This window comes from Gymnoscopelus microlampas (assembly GCF_963454915.1).
Source record: "Gymnoscopelus microlampas genome assembly, chromosome: 21".
NCBI lineage: Eukaryota > Metazoa > Chordata > Actinopteri > Myctophiformes > Myctophidae > Gymnoscopelus > Gymnoscopelus microlampas.
The window spans coordinates 15,721,773-15,737,251 of NC_139958.1; the positions used below are offsets into that span (position 1 = coordinate 15,721,773).

The 15,479-nt window shown below is 40.1% G+C and overlaps 1 long non-coding RNA gene across 2 annotated transcripts in view; it reads right to left on the reverse strand.

Moving 5' to 3' along the window:
- Nucleotides 1-6,925: 6,925 nt before the first annotated feature.
- Nucleotides 6,926-15,479, reverse strand: part of LOC311037487 — a 10,388-nt gene continuing 1,834 nt past the window's right edge. The window contains exons 2-10 of one of the 2 annotated variants that reach the window (XR_014599969.1): nucleotides 14,723-14,836; nucleotides 14,408-14,567; nucleotides 13,492-13,650; nucleotides 13,233-13,336; nucleotides 12,917-13,074; nucleotides 12,610-12,766; nucleotides 11,886-12,118; nucleotides 9,707-9,863; nucleotides 6,926-8,641 (exon numbers count right to left, since the gene is read on the reverse strand). This is a non-coding gene — a long non-coding RNA (uncharacterized lncRNA). The remainder of the gene's footprint in view (nucleotides 8,642-9,706; nucleotides 9,864-11,885; nucleotides 12,119-12,609; nucleotides 12,767-12,916; nucleotides 13,075-13,232; nucleotides 13,337-13,491; nucleotides 13,651-14,407; nucleotides 14,568-14,722; nucleotides 14,837-15,479) is intronic. The other variant, XR_014599968.1, reaches the window with a different exon arrangement.

A 15,479-nucleotide genomic window follows, 5' to 3' on the forward strand; every position in this document is an offset into this window, starting at 1 on the left:
TTCATCTCTCTCTCAGCTAGGGGTTCCTTGGCCTGAAAACGTTGAAGACCCCTAGCATAGAGCATTGGAGTTTGGAAGCGCTCGTTGTAAATCGGTCATGGAGAAGCCAAGGGGGAGATAGCCTTTAGTTAATACGGGCACCTAGCAGTCTCCTTGCTGTCTATGTATTCTTTTTCAATGGCCATGTACACTGCACTGAATAGCACCTTACACTTTGCTCTTTATGACCTAATGTGAACTCTATGTATCGGCTATGGATGTTTTTACTGTTCTGTTTTGTACTGTTTTTTATTGTCTGTTTTAATGTTGTTGTACTGTACTGATGCTATATGCTGCAAACCAAATTGCCCCTCGGGGACACTAATAAACTTGAACCTTGAACCTTGAACCTTAAATCACTCAACGGTCCTGCGTACCACCTGTTTCTAAATGACACATAATGCAGGAGGCAGCAGGACTTTGAGTTATTGAAAACGAGCGCTTCCAAACTCTGACACTTAGAAAATAATCACCTGCATTGCATAAATGTGTTGCATAAATACGGCAATCTGGGAACCCATGTAAAAAAAAAGGGGGAAACAGCGCCCCCTGCGACGTCGTAAGGTCACTTCGGTAGTGACACTACCGAAACGAAAAAAAAAAATTTTCCCCCAAAAACCTGTTAGGAGTACGTTTCAGGCAATTTAAAGTTGATTGGTAGTGACTTTTTTGTGACTTTTTTTTTGGTCCCTAACATTCATCGAGCTCTGGACTTAGTAATTTTTTTTCCGTTTCAGTAGTGACACTACCGAAACGAAAAAAAAAATGTTCCCCCAAAAACCTGTTAGGAGTACGTTTCAGGCAATTTAAAGTTGATTGGTAGTGACTTTTTTTTGGTCCCTAACATTCATCGAGCTCTGGACTCAAAAGAGAAATTTGATGTCTACTTGGATCTAATGTGTTCGACTCAAGACTCTTTTGGGTCTTGAGTCTTGGGCCCTCTACTGGCCCTCTACTGGCAGTGACGTCACACTTCGGTGCTCTATATCCATTGCCATTGACAATGCATTAGACGCTTAAAGTTAAATGTCTCAAAAACTACAAAACATTTCAAAGTAAAAAGTTCAAGCATTTGTGTCCACAGTAAGACGAATTATAAAAAGTGTTAATGGAGTTTCTAGGTGAAAGCGTTGTTTGAGGTGCCAAAACTTTTAGAGGAGTACATTTCTAAACCTATGCAACATTTCAAAGATTCCTTTTCAGGCAAACATGTCCAGAGTAAGATGAACATTTTAAAGTATGAATGAGGTTACTAGGCGTAAGTATGTAGTTGTAAGCCTGCCTTTAAATGTCCATTGCCGCATCGACAATGAATGGGGCGCTTAAAGTTAAATATCTCCAAAACTACAAATGATTTCAAAAGAAAAAATCTCAAGCATGCATGTCCACAGTAAGGTGGAATTTTTGAGCTGTGAATGGAGTTTCTAGGTGAAAGTGTTTTTTTGAGGTCCCAAATTCGTCCATCGACCTCCATTCTAAATCTCTGAACTTTTAAAGGAGTACAATTCTAAAACTATGCAACATTTCAAAGATTCCTTTTCAGGCAAACATGTCCAGAGTAAGATGAACATTTTAAAGTATGAATGAGGTTACTAGGCGTAAGTATGTAGTTGTAAGCCTGCCTTTAAATGTCCATTGCCGCATCGACAATGAATGGGGCGCTTAAAGTTAAATATCTCCAAAACTACAAATGATTTCAAAAGAAAAAATCTCAAGCATGCATGTCCACAGTAAGGTGGAATTTTTGAACTGTGAATGGAGTTTCTAGGTGAAAGTGTTTTTTTGAGGTCCCAAAACCTTCCATCCGCCTTCATTATAAATCTTTGAACTTTTAAAGGAGTACAATTCTAAAACTATGCAACATTTCAAAGATTCCTTTTCAGGCAAACATGTCCAGAGTAAGATGAACATTTTAAAGTATGAATGAGGTTACTAGGCGTAAGTATGTAGTTGTAAGCCTGCCTTTAAATGTCCATTGCCGCATCGACAATGAATGGGGCGCTTAAAGTTAAATATCTCCAAAACTACAAATGATTTCAAAAGAAAAAATCTCAAGCATGCATGTCCACAGTAAGGTGGAATTTTTGAACTGTGAATGGAGTTTCTAGGTGAAAGTGTTTTTTTGAGGTCCCAAAACCTTCCATCCGCCTCCATTCTAAATCTCTGAACTTTTAAAGGAGTACAATTCTAAAACTATGCAACATTTCAAAGATTCCTTTTCAGGCAAACATGTCCAGAGTAAGATGAACATTTTAAAGTATGAATGAGGTTACTAGGCGTAAGTATGTAGTTGTAAGCCTGCCTTTAAATGTCCATTGCCGCATCGACAATGAATGGGGCGCTTAAAGTTAAATATCTCCAAAACTACAAATGATTTCAAAAGAAAAAATCTCAAGCATGCGTGTCCACAGTAAGGTGGAACTTTTGAACTGTGAATGGAGTTTCTAGGTGAACGTGTTTTTTTGAGGTCCCTATACCCTAACCCTAACCTTCCATCCGCCTCCATTCTAAATCTCTGAACTTTTAAAGGAGTACAATTCCAAAACTATGCAACATTTCAAAGATTCCTTTTCAGGCAAACATGTCCAGAGTAAGATGAACATTTTAAAGTATGAATGAGGTTACTAGGCGTAAGTATGTAGTTGTAAGCCTGCCTTTAAATGTCCATTGCCGCATCGACAATGAATGGGGCGCTTAAAGTTAAATATCTCCAAAACTACAAATGATTTCAAAAGAAAAAATCTCAAGCATGCATGTCCACAGTAAGGTGGAATTTTTGAACTGTGAATGGAGTTTCTAGGTGAAAGTGTTTTTTTGAGGTCCCAAAACCTTCCATCCGCCTTCATTATAAATCTCTGAACTTTTAAAGGAGTACAATTCTAAAACTATGCAACATTTCAAAGATTCCTTTTCAGGCAAACATGTCCAGAGTAAGATGAACATTTTAAAGTATGAATGAGGTTACTAGGCGTAAGTATGTAGTTGTAAGCCTGCCTTTAAATGTCCATTGCCGCATCGACAATGAATGGGGCGCTTAAAGTTAAATATCTCCAAAACTACAAATGATTTCAAAAGAAAAAATCTCAAGCATGCATGTCCACAGTAAGGTGGAATTTTTGAACTGTGAATGGAGTTTCTAGGTGAAAGTGTTTTTTTGAGGTCCCAAAACCTTCCATCCGCCTCCATTCTAAATCTCTGAACTTTTAAAGGAGTACAATTCTAAAACTATGCAACATTTCAAAGATTCCTTTTCAGGCAAACATGTCCAGAGTAAGATGAACATTTTAAAGTATGAATGAGGTTACTAGGCGTAAGTATGTAGTTGTAAGCCTGCCTTTAAATGTCCATTGCCGCATCGACAATGAATGGGGCGCTTAAAGTTAAATATCTCCAAAACTACAAATGATTTCAAAAGAAAAAATCTCAAGCATGCATGTCCACAGTAAGGTGGAATTTTTGAACTGTGAATGGAGTTTCTAGGTGAACATGTTTTTTTGAGGTCCCTATACCCTAACCCTAACCTTCCATCCGCCTCCATTCTAAATCTCTGAACTTTTAAAGGAGTACAATTCTAAAACTATGCAACATTTCAAAGATTCCTTTTCAGGCAAACATGTCCAGAGTAAGATGAACATTTTAAAGTATGAATGATTACCACCTGTGTGTGGACAGTTCATTTTCAGGAGTAGAGTCTGCACCGTGAGACTGATTGATTGATTGATTGATTGATGTACTTTATTTAGTAAGACATGAGAACAGCAGTACATGGAAGTACAAATTCACAATACAAGGTTTACTAAACTGGAAGACTCATAAAAGCACTGAGCTTGTTTCAAATGAGTTCCCCATGCACACAAATCATGATACATATAAGAGCATAACTCAACACCCTAGCTGAGAGAGAGATGAAGCAAGGACCCCCTCTATATTGTATAAAATTGTGTTTCAGATAAACGTTTGCTGCTCTTTTTTCCCTCTACACCTATAACTCTATGCCAAAAATAGCCGATCAAGCTCACAACGCCTCGTGTTGTGAGCTTGCAGATCTGCTATTTTTGGCTAAAGTTCTCCTCAGAGAAGGGATGTTTGGGTTCAAGTGGTTAATGTAAAAAAAAAATCATATCACAAGGGCGGACCCCCCTGTAGTAACTCTGAGGACCCCCTAGGGGTCCCGGACCCCCTGTTGAAGACCCCTGCTCTATGCTGCTCATTGCTTTGGCACTCAGTCTAGATGAGGGGCTTGTCCCGGTGGAAAAGTGATTAATATGACTTACAGTAGGCTGCCATCACGTTCATGTAATGTCAATGTACAAAGGTCAGTGTGCTTGGATAGCTCTGTTGGAAGAGCTCTTGACTTCAGACCACATCGTCATGGTATCGAATCAAAGCACAGGCAATAGAGCCCAGTATTAACAGAGTGCGATTCAAACATTAATATCTTTGTTTATTTTAGCTACTCCACTTATTCGTTAACGAATCTACTAATCTACAATGTTATTAAATGCGCCATGCATGCAATGTTGAGATTACATGGAATCCATCTGTTTATATATCTGCAGTACCGCGCCGGTAAGGGGTGTGTTTTTGGGACGAGCGTTCCGCAAATGGTAGATAAGCAAACTGAAAACAGGCTAACGACTAGCCTCAGTTAACAGGCTGAACCCGCTGAAGCTGCGTGATGCTACAGTCAAAGATGGGTAATTTAGCAAGATACGCATTCTCCAGTTTACCTCCCGTTTCTGCGTGACGTAGGTGGACTCCAACTTGCTTCCGGTCTCCTAAAAAGGCGTGTCCACCAACGTCACGCAGAAACGGGAGGTAAACCGGAGAGTGCGTATCTTGCTAAATTACCCATCTTTGACTGTAGCATCACGCAGCTTCAGCGGGTTCAGCCTGTTAACTGAGGCTAGTCGTTAGCCTGATTCTCACTTTGCTTATCTACCGATACGGAACGCTCGTCCCAAAAACACACCCCTTACCGCTGCGGGTAACGGCGACCCCCATGGACGGTACTGCAGCTATATATAAATAGACGGATTCCATGTAATCTCAACATCGCATGCATGGCGCATTTAATAGCATTGTTTCATCTTGATTGATTGATGTACTACTTTATTTAGTAAGACATGAGACCAAGGAAGTACATATTCACAATACAAGGTCTATTAAACTGGAAGGCTCATAAAGCACTAAGCTTGTTTAACAATTAGATCCCCACGCACATAAAACTTGATTGTATATTGCATTCCCATATTAGGAGACGAACCCGGGCCACCAGGGTGAAAACCAGGTATCCTAATCGCTAGACTATATGGATCTGACGTTAAGTGACTTCCAGAAAATATTAGTAGTAGTAAGTGACGCATGTGCATACTCTCTATTGATTTTATCCCACTGTTAGGGTTGTTTTATATATTTTGTTTAAGACTTACAGTAGGCTGCCTTGCCCCACTGGAATACAGTGACTGATATGAATTAATAATATACTGGACCATACACACCTTGTGATGTCATTGACATTTTATTACAAATGAAAATAAAAATAAGAAACAGTGCAGTAACAATACGTTTTCGTATAGCAGCAATTTTGCATGTACAATATAAATATAAATATTTTGTCCTGTCGGGCGGAAAGCTCATTATGGCCAAAACTGAGCATAAACATTCTAAAGCAACGAGGTCTACCTCTTCTTGGACGTTGTATGGACATCTTTGAATCTAATGATCCAAAGTGACAATAACAGCCACTGTAGGCCTACTCTTGATTACAAAAAACTAGTATAGTTCTGGTTGATTAAAACTGCTATAGTTTTGGTCATAAAACTAAGAAATGAGTTAGTGGATGTATTTGTAGATTCAATCATTCTGTCAAGGTGAGAGGTCTTAAATTCAAGCATCTTGATCATTGTAAATATCTGGTGGTGCAAGAGAAAAGCTGAGGTTCCGTGTCCAAGATGTTATGGGTATGAATCTGGGTCCCGGTGTACATTTATTTTTGGTCATATGTTTAACCATGTGTACAGATTACAGTTAATATAGGAATATAAGACTTTATTTATATGATAAATGGAGCGGAGTTGTAAACACCAGCATATTGTTGCTCATTGAATCCATCACGGAAGAAAGAGCAACGTCATGTGCGTACATTTGACCACAGTGAAATTCAGTTCCACCAGAGGAGGGCGGTGTTGTTCAGACAACGTATTATTGAGAAAATAACATGAACTACAATATCTGGGGTACATTCTTCGGTTCTCAATTAGCTACATGTTGACGAACTTCATCAAATAAAAATAAATGTAAAATAACTCCTGTTACAAAAGCATGAGCAAATATTAACATACACCTATTTACTGTACCGTACACCTGTAAGATAAAACATAATCATGTATTCTTAACTTGGTTTCTTGTAAAGATTATGATTATTCATTTCACATATGCTTATTTGTCTAATTGTCTGTTGTCACCTTTGGTAATAGGACTAGGACTTGAATATGGACTCTCCGTGCTGAAATTCAGACCACCACATCATCACTCAGTTAACCTCAAAATCTGTCTCTTAGCACTGTTGAAGTCTCGCTTTGTATGTTAGCGTTCCGTTTGTAAAGTTGAAATACTCATTATATAACTTTCCTGTTCCACCCCACATTTGTCTTTTAGTGCTTTTGAGTTGATCTCTTGTAGTTTAGCTGGAAAAACTTGACAATGGAAACACTCTCCTGAAAGACTGAGTATTACTACATTACTCAGTCAATGACTTAGTACTTTTGAAGTTTGTTTATATTAACAAATTCACAGCAATTTCACATTCAACTACAGCAGGTCTAGGACTTGAACATGGACTGTCATTGGACTGGCATTGGACTGAAAAGTGTAAGGCAAGTTTATTTGAATAGCACATTTCAACAACAAGGCAATTCAATGTGCTTTACACAAAACATTAAGCATTGAGACATTAGGACAAAGCTTTAAGACATAACATTGAAATACATAGCAATGTTTGCTATTTTTGGTGATGCCAGCTGCTCACCATTTTGCCAATGCTGCTTGGTTTTCAAAATCTGCAGGAGCACAACCCTGTGACTTGACGAGCAGGAGGTCTTCAATGTTGAACATACTGTAAGTTCACTCAGTCACTCACAGTTGTGTCATCAGGATGAGTTTGATTGGCTGGTACTAGATTTGTGTCAAACTATCGTCATAAATACCAGTTCATACCAGCCTTGAAATCAAACCCACCACTGGTTATGTGTGAAGCATTTCACTCGATGTTGCCCATACCATAAGAATTCAGAATCTCAACAGAAGACACAGTGTTTAAAAAACAAATCGATAGGAAAGAGGCAAGGCATATCCTTTCTTTGACCGGCATAAATACAAACTGAGGGGGCAGGGTGGACGTGGTCTTCATGGCACCTTTCAAATTCCTGCCATGGTTATGGTGTCTAGCTGACTGTCCTAACAGTAACAGTATCCAGCAGTCATACGGTAGCTAGAAGGGGTTCAATGTTTTGGGATAGTAGAACTGTAAGGGAAATATGTCAATTTGAGTGGCAATCCGGGGAACATTTGAACCTTTTTGGTTGTGGGCCCCAAACATTTGCCTGGTGTGCCTCTCCTGACGGCGAGTGACATAGTCATACAACAAAGTATAAATGACTATATGTTTAACCACTTAAGCCCTCTATGCTTAGTAAACTGGACATGAGTTGCCTCTATACCTGGAGCACTCTTTTCCCCTCAAACAAAATATCTTTGCCAAAAACAGCCAATCTATACGCTCACAAGCTTGTAGATCGGCAATTTTTGGCAAATGTTCCCCCAGTAATATGGATGGGTTCAAGTGGTTAAAAGCCAGTTCAGATGTAAGATCAGTGACAAGAAGGCAGGGCCGTGTTAATGTCAAAATGCGACCTAGGCAACGGACAGTTTTCGGGCCCCCCCCCGTGCATGTGCGCGACCCATGCGCGCGCGCAAAGCGAACTTTTCCGGTTATTTCGCGGATTGTGGCTGTTTTTGGGCGTTTCTTTGTTACTTTATTTCAATTTTAGGGTTAGGTTAGACTTATGTTATTTAATAAAAAATAAAAAATAAAAAAGTTTTTTTTTGGGGGGGGCATTTTTCGCCCCCACCCCCGACAAGACATAGGCATGTGCCTACATTGCCTGTGCATAAACACGGCCCTGCAAGAAGGGATGAGACTCATTGCAAAACCATCAAAAGACATACCATTGTAAAGACATCAAAGCAACGAGCCGAAACGTACTGTAAACATAATAAAGTCGACCACTTTGGAAGCTACAGCACTTTGCAGTGTGCCGTCTTTATTTCCCTAACATCCACACCTCATTATTCTCTGCAACAGTCCAAAACAAGTTTCGCCTCCAACATGAATCTATTGATCTGAACTGGCCTTAAGGCACAACGAGGCTGCTCTAACCCCACCTCTCAGCTCCTCCCCGTCTCATGCCAACGTTGCCATTGTGATGGTAATGACAATAATAATGTCATGAGGTAGCACAGTGATGACATCATCGTCGTCAATCTCCCGGGATCCTCTGGTAGTCCCGCCCAGCCAACGAGTGACCTGCAGCCAACGATGCTGGAGAACAGGAACGACACAAGATGACATATCAGGATCGCATTCAACTTTATCCTCACATCACATCACATGATTACAGGTGTGGGTGAAATTATTTTTGGGAGCAAACTCTCTCAACATTGCAGGCACAGGAAGAGTACGGCTGTCACCATTGTGACATTTTTGTTGACGATTAATTGTGACGCAAATAATTGTGATTAACGATTTAATCGTGTTTTTGGCATTGAACATTGGAACATATAAATACAATTATATATATTTCTGTTTGCCCTTTAGGGTAACAAAAAATGCAAAGGTCAGATGTGACAAATAACTTAAATATACAAAATAAATGACTGCCATATTTTACTTTATACTTTCAAAATGTAAAAAATAAAACTAATACTGGAAATAGCAGATGTAGAGGCTCACAACGCGACTGCTATTTCAAGTGTTTTTGAAAAATGTTTGAAAATGTATGAACATTTTTCAACATGGAAACGAATATGACTATTATGCAAAAACAGCTGCGATTAGGCAATTATGTAATAATTGTCACAGGCCTAAGGAAGAATAGAATGTAAGATAGAGAGAATGAAGAGGAAATGAACACAGAACAGGTCAATAACAGGAAGGCACAGACAAATCAAATACACAAAGCGCCAGTATACATAAGGTGCATGATTAAACGTGTTTTTCAATGGATAGCTGGCCCTACGGAAGCCAGAAATATTGGATGTGGAAAACACAGCCAGCCTATACAAATAGCAGTAGATATATCAAATCAGTTATAAATCAGTTTAACTACTTTAACCCTTTATACATCGGGTCTTTGAAAATAGCAGATCTACAAGCTCACAAGAGAATGTTGTGAGCTTGTAGATCTGCTATTTTCAAAACATCTTCAAACAATGTGAAAGAAAAAAAAAGGGAATCTTTTTTTTAAACAATTTAACAAACACAAATCTTGTATGGGGGTCCCTGGCACAAAATATTGTCAGATGGGGGTCCGTGGCCAAATACCGTGGCCTGTTAATTTGGTCATCCTTGACATGAAAAGGTTTGAGAACTACCAAAGTCCAGTACCTGATGGGGATGATGGCCAGAACAGAGATGATGCTGGACAGAGTGAAGACAAACCCCGGAGACCAGGTGAGAGTTGCCTGGTAGATCTTAGTGTAGGCTGGTGTGTACGCCAAACTGGCTACCTGGAAGGACAGCTGAAGGGAGGCTAGGACGATACCTGGAGAGAGAGAGTCCAGAGAGAGAGAGAGAATATTACTGACGTGATACTGACCATGATACTGACCATGGTACTGACCATTATACTGACCATGGTACTGACCATGATACTGACCATGACCATGATACTGACCATGGTACTAACCATTATACTGACCATTATACTGACATGACACTGACGGTCATCAAATTATTGGCTTAGGAATGCGACAAAAATCTCCATGAATTTTTTGGGTGAACTACTCCGTTAACATGTAGCTGACATTTTTATAAAATACATAAATGCAAAAAATGCTGTGTCAGGTTTTGTAATGTTATGTTGGACATTGTCAGAATCTTTGTTTGAGTTTGTTTGTGTAATAAAAGAGTGACATTGAGATACAGTACATTAACATGTCCCTGTTCAATGTAAACCAATGACAAGTCTTTCCTATGATCAATTTGTAATTGTTGTAATTGCTTTAATCTACCTTAATTTGTAGGCCTATTTGGTTTTAAGACTGTAACAAATCTGAGCTCAATTTAACTTGAAAAAGTAGGTTCAAAAGCTGCCTTGAAATTTCAAATTAAGACAACCTCACTATTCACTTTGTATCAACTCAGAAATTCATGTTTAGAAAGTTGACTCAACTACAATATTCTAGTTGTCTCAACATTGTTTTGCAAGTTATCAAAGTTGATTGAATTTGAAAATTCAAATTAAGACAACCTCACTATTCACTTTGTTTCAACTCAGAAATTCAAGTTTATAAAGTTGACTCAACTACAATATTCTATTTGTCTCAACATTGTTTTTTAAGTTATCAAAGTTGATTGAACTTACTGAGTTAAATCAAATAATTTATATCAATGCAATATAACTTTCCTTACCTTGTTGAATAAACATTTCTGTATTATAATAACTCAGTTTCAAGTTAAAACTTCATGTATATAACTTGCCATTTCAAATCAAGGAATAAATCACTGATTTATTGAATTTTGTTGAAAAATACAATTTATTCAACTGTTTAGTAACGAAACTAAATCATTCAGGAACATTTCAGGTTCTGAACATGCCTTCTGTCCTGAAGCAAGGAAGCAGCAGTTTATGTAATAAGAATCAGTCTAGTAATCAAAATTACATCTACAAAGTAACTTAAGTTTTGGGGAACAGTGCAGTAAGCCCCTCCTCTAGGGCTGAAGTCTTTGAGGATCAGTGCAATAGATGCCCCTTTGAGGAACAGTGCAGATGCCCCTCCTCTAGGGCTTAATTATTTGAGGAACAGTGCAGAGGATGTTGTTCCTCTCTAGGGCTAAACTCTTATAGAAACAGTGCAGTACAGATGCCCCTCCTGTAGGGCTGAGGTCTGTGGGGAGGTCTGGGCAGTTGGAGGCGAACTCCCCCACTTCAGATTTGCACTTCAGTGTTTACAGGTGATGTCCAAGCAGTTTATTTTTGAACCCACGGATTCTTGCTGAGCATGTGTCTGGGTCAATCTCCATGATAACCTTCTGAAGGAATTCAAAGGAGCGCTTCATGCGAGGGGGGTACTGTAGGTTAAGGCAGTAGATTGCAGCCATTAACAAAGCAACGATAATTGCCAAACTTCGTTGCTAGGGATGTTGCCCAACCAGCCCAAGGCGTCGCTGTATTTGGTTCCCCCAGACAAGGGTGCTTTGCAACAAGAGCTTTGCCTACAATTTCATTCTGTGGTGCTTGTGGATAGGCGGCTGTGGATAGGGTAGTGCTTTCGATCATCATGGCATCAGCTAGTCTGGTCAGTATTTCACTCCTCAAAGCCTTTTTGATAACCATCACAGTCCCACGCTGGGCATAATTCTGACTTCCTGCCCTCAGCTGAACCTCAACATCATGGCAGAAAGTTGGAATAACAAAGGGATTCAGCCCTGTTCCTGAACAACTAGCGCTACTCTGCGACCCACTAGCGCTGCTCTGTGACCCACTAGCGCTACTCTGTGAATCAAAGCTTACAATGGTATCTAATCTACTCTCAAAAGCTTCTTCGGAAGACGTGAAAATAACCTTTAGTGTGGCTTTTTCCGGTGGTAGCTCATTGATGTCTGTCAAAGTGGTGAGCTCATTGTCAAAGACTGGATCTTTAAACTGTACGCTGAAGTTTCCTCGGAGGCCCAGAGCGTTGCGCAGTTCTCCACACAGCTCGTCGACTGACTGGGGAACATTCTGTAGGGTGACACGCCTTATTTCCTGTGGTGAGACAATGACTCTGAGAAGCATCATTGATGAGACACCAATAGCTGAAACACAGAGAAAAGAAAACATACAACATTTATATTAACCCATTAAGACCTGGAACGCATCCGTGTCACTTTTTGATTTGAGCGAAAGCATTATTTTACACTTTGGCTATTCAAAAATAGCAGATATACAAGCTCATAGCACGGCACCGAATTCCGCGCTACGAGCTTGTAGATCTGCTATTTTTGAAAAATCGAGGAAATGTGTGTAAATCAATATATTTATATATCTTTAAACCGAACATTTTTAACTCAAAACTTGGGGTCCCTGGAACAAAATATTTTAAGATAGGGGGGTCAGCGGCCAAATACGTATAATTTTTGGGGTCCTTGACATGAAACATTTTGAGAACCACTGATATAGAAAACATAGGTTTTTCAGAAAACCCACTTAAACCCCCTACACTAGGTAAACTGGATGCGAGATGGCAGATCTCACAATGCACTGTGCAGCATTTTAACACCACAACAAATCCTCTATCAAACATTACCTTAACGCAACAAGAATGTTCTTGGACTGACGAGCAGCGTTCCTTCTACAGGGTAGGAAGCGGGGGGGGGGGGGGGTGTAGTCATCCAGTTGGTCAGGTTCACCGTTACTGCAGGGTCTTCTAGCAAGCTGGTAACACCTTCGATGCTCCACGAAGGCTGCAGTGAGATACCAATAGCAGAAACATAGAAAAGAAAACATGTTAACCACTTAAACCCTGTGTAAACTGAACCTGAGATGGCAGATTTACAAGCTCACAATGCGCTGTGAAGCATTTTAACAACAACAAATCCTCTATCAAACATTACCTTAACGCAACAAGAATGTTCTTGGACTGACGAGCAGCGTTCCTTCTACAGGGTAGGCAGCGAGGGGTGTGTAGTCATTCAGTTGGTCAGGATCCGCGATCACCGTTACTGCAGGGTTCTTCTAGCAAGCTGGTAACACCTTAGATGATCCATGAAGGCTGCAGTGAGATACCAATAGTAGAAACAGAGAAAAGAAAACATGTTAACCTCTTAAAACCCTCTAGACTATGTAAACTGAACCAGACATGGCAGATCTACATGCTTTCAGTGCACTGAGCAGCATTTTAACAACAACAAATCCTCTATTAAACATTACCTTAAGGCAACAAGACTGTTCTGGGACCGACGGAGCAGCGTGCCTTCCACACGGTAGGCAGCGAGGGGTGTAGCGAGGATAAGACCTTCGATGATCCACCAAGGCTGCAGTGAGATACCAATAGTAGAAACAGAGAAAAGACAACATGTTAACCTCTTAAAACCCTCTAGACTATGTAAACTGAACCAGACATGGCAGATCTACATGCTCACAGTGCACTGAGCAGCATTTTAACAACAAATCCTCTATCAAACATTACCTTAAGGCTACAAGAATGTTCTTGGACTGACGAGCAGCGTTCCTTCTACAGGGTAGGCAGCGAGGGGTGTGTAGTCATTCAGTTGGTCAGGATCCGCGATCACCAGTACTGCAGGGTGTCTCCTAGCAGGCTGGTAACACCTTAGATGATCCACGAAGGCTGCAGTGAGATACCAATAGTAGAAACAGAGAAAAGACAACATGTTAACCTCTTAAAACCCTCTGGACTATGTAAACTGAACCAGACATGGCAGATCTACATGCTCACAGTGCACTGAGCAGCATTTTAACAACAAATCCTCTATCAAACATTACCTTAAAGACGCACTGAAGTGACATTTTCGGGCATTTTATTTTGAAGGTTCAGCCTGAAACGTCGGCGCAACGACTCTAATCCAATCAGAAGGTCCCATCCCTTCAGGCTATGGGACGTTGGATCTCAATCACTTCAGCCGTGGGCAACACGGCTAGTGTTTGTTTACAAGTGAGAGAGAGACGGCCAGTGAAGCGCGTTTGCTACTACCTGGCTTATTTCTAACCTATAATGTTTTCAGATACATATTTTAGTGTGCAGATGAAGTTTAAAATTAGTAATACACTCATCTTCAATGAGATTCAAAACGGAGTATCTCTGTAATTAAAATCAGCTGTGTTTGAAGAACGTGCAGCTATGGGAATCAAACAGGTGCATGTAATCAAGATTCATTTATATTCACGAAGGTCGAGTTATGTCATCACGCAGCACGTTTTCGTTTACAGGAAGTAATTAAGATTGGCTTTTTAGGGACTTTCGATGTAAAAATACACAAAAATGTTTTTTTTTTCATTTTTTTTGGCATCTATTGTTAGGTATGCCCATATGATGACCACGGATATGCTCTAAAAGTGTGAAAAACATATTTTTCATTTCACTACACCTTTAAGGCAACAAGAATGTTCTTGGACTGACGAGCAGCGTTCCTTCTACAGGGTAGGCAGCGAGGGGTGTGTAGTCATTCAGTTGGTCAGGATCCGCGATCACCAGTACTGCAGGGTGTCTCCTAGCAGGCTGGTAACACCTTAGATGATCCACGAAGGCTGCAGTGAGATACCAATAGTAGAAACAGAAAAAAGACAACATGTTAACCTCTTAAAACCCTCTAGACTATGTAAACTGAACCAGACATGGCAGATCTACATGATCACAGTGCACTGAGCAGCATTTTAACTACAAATCCTCTATTAAACATTACCTTAAGGCAACAAGAATGTTCTTGGACCGACGGAGCAGCGTTCCTTCTACATGGTAGGCAGCGAGGGGTTTAGCGAGGATAAGACCTGGTAACACCTTCGATGATCCACCAAGGCTGCAGTGAGATACCAATAGTAGAAATAGAGAAAAGACATGTTACATTAACCACTTAAACCCTCGAGACCCCCCCCCCCCCCCCCAAATGTATCATATTTTCAAGATTTTTCGAAAAGTATTAGATCTACAAGCTCATAGCGCGGCACAGGGTGCCGTGCTATGAGCTTGCAGATCTGCTTTTTGAATAGCCAAAGACATCTAAAATGATCATATGCATTCCTCGATTGAATGGGATAAAGCAGCGCTCACTCACTCCGACACATCACTTGACAGAGGCAGACAGCCTGATGTGCGTTTGATTGAGAAAATCAGTAGAATTCATCTGATTCTTTCTGAACAATGCCTTAGCTATCTCACTGGTATTACCACTGGCATCTTAACCCATTAAAACAGGGAAAGCATCTGTATCATTGTAGATTTTAGCTACATATACTGTAAACAACATACGTTTTTCAAAAAACTTAGGATTTAGAACAGTGGTTTTGAAAAATAGCAGATATACAAGCTCACAGCGTGTCACTTCATGCCGCGCTGTGTCCTTGTACATCTGCTATTTTTGACAAATCAGTTTTTACAATAATATATATTTTTTAACACTAATCTTATCTTCAAGGGGGTCCCTGGCACAAAACCTTTTCAGA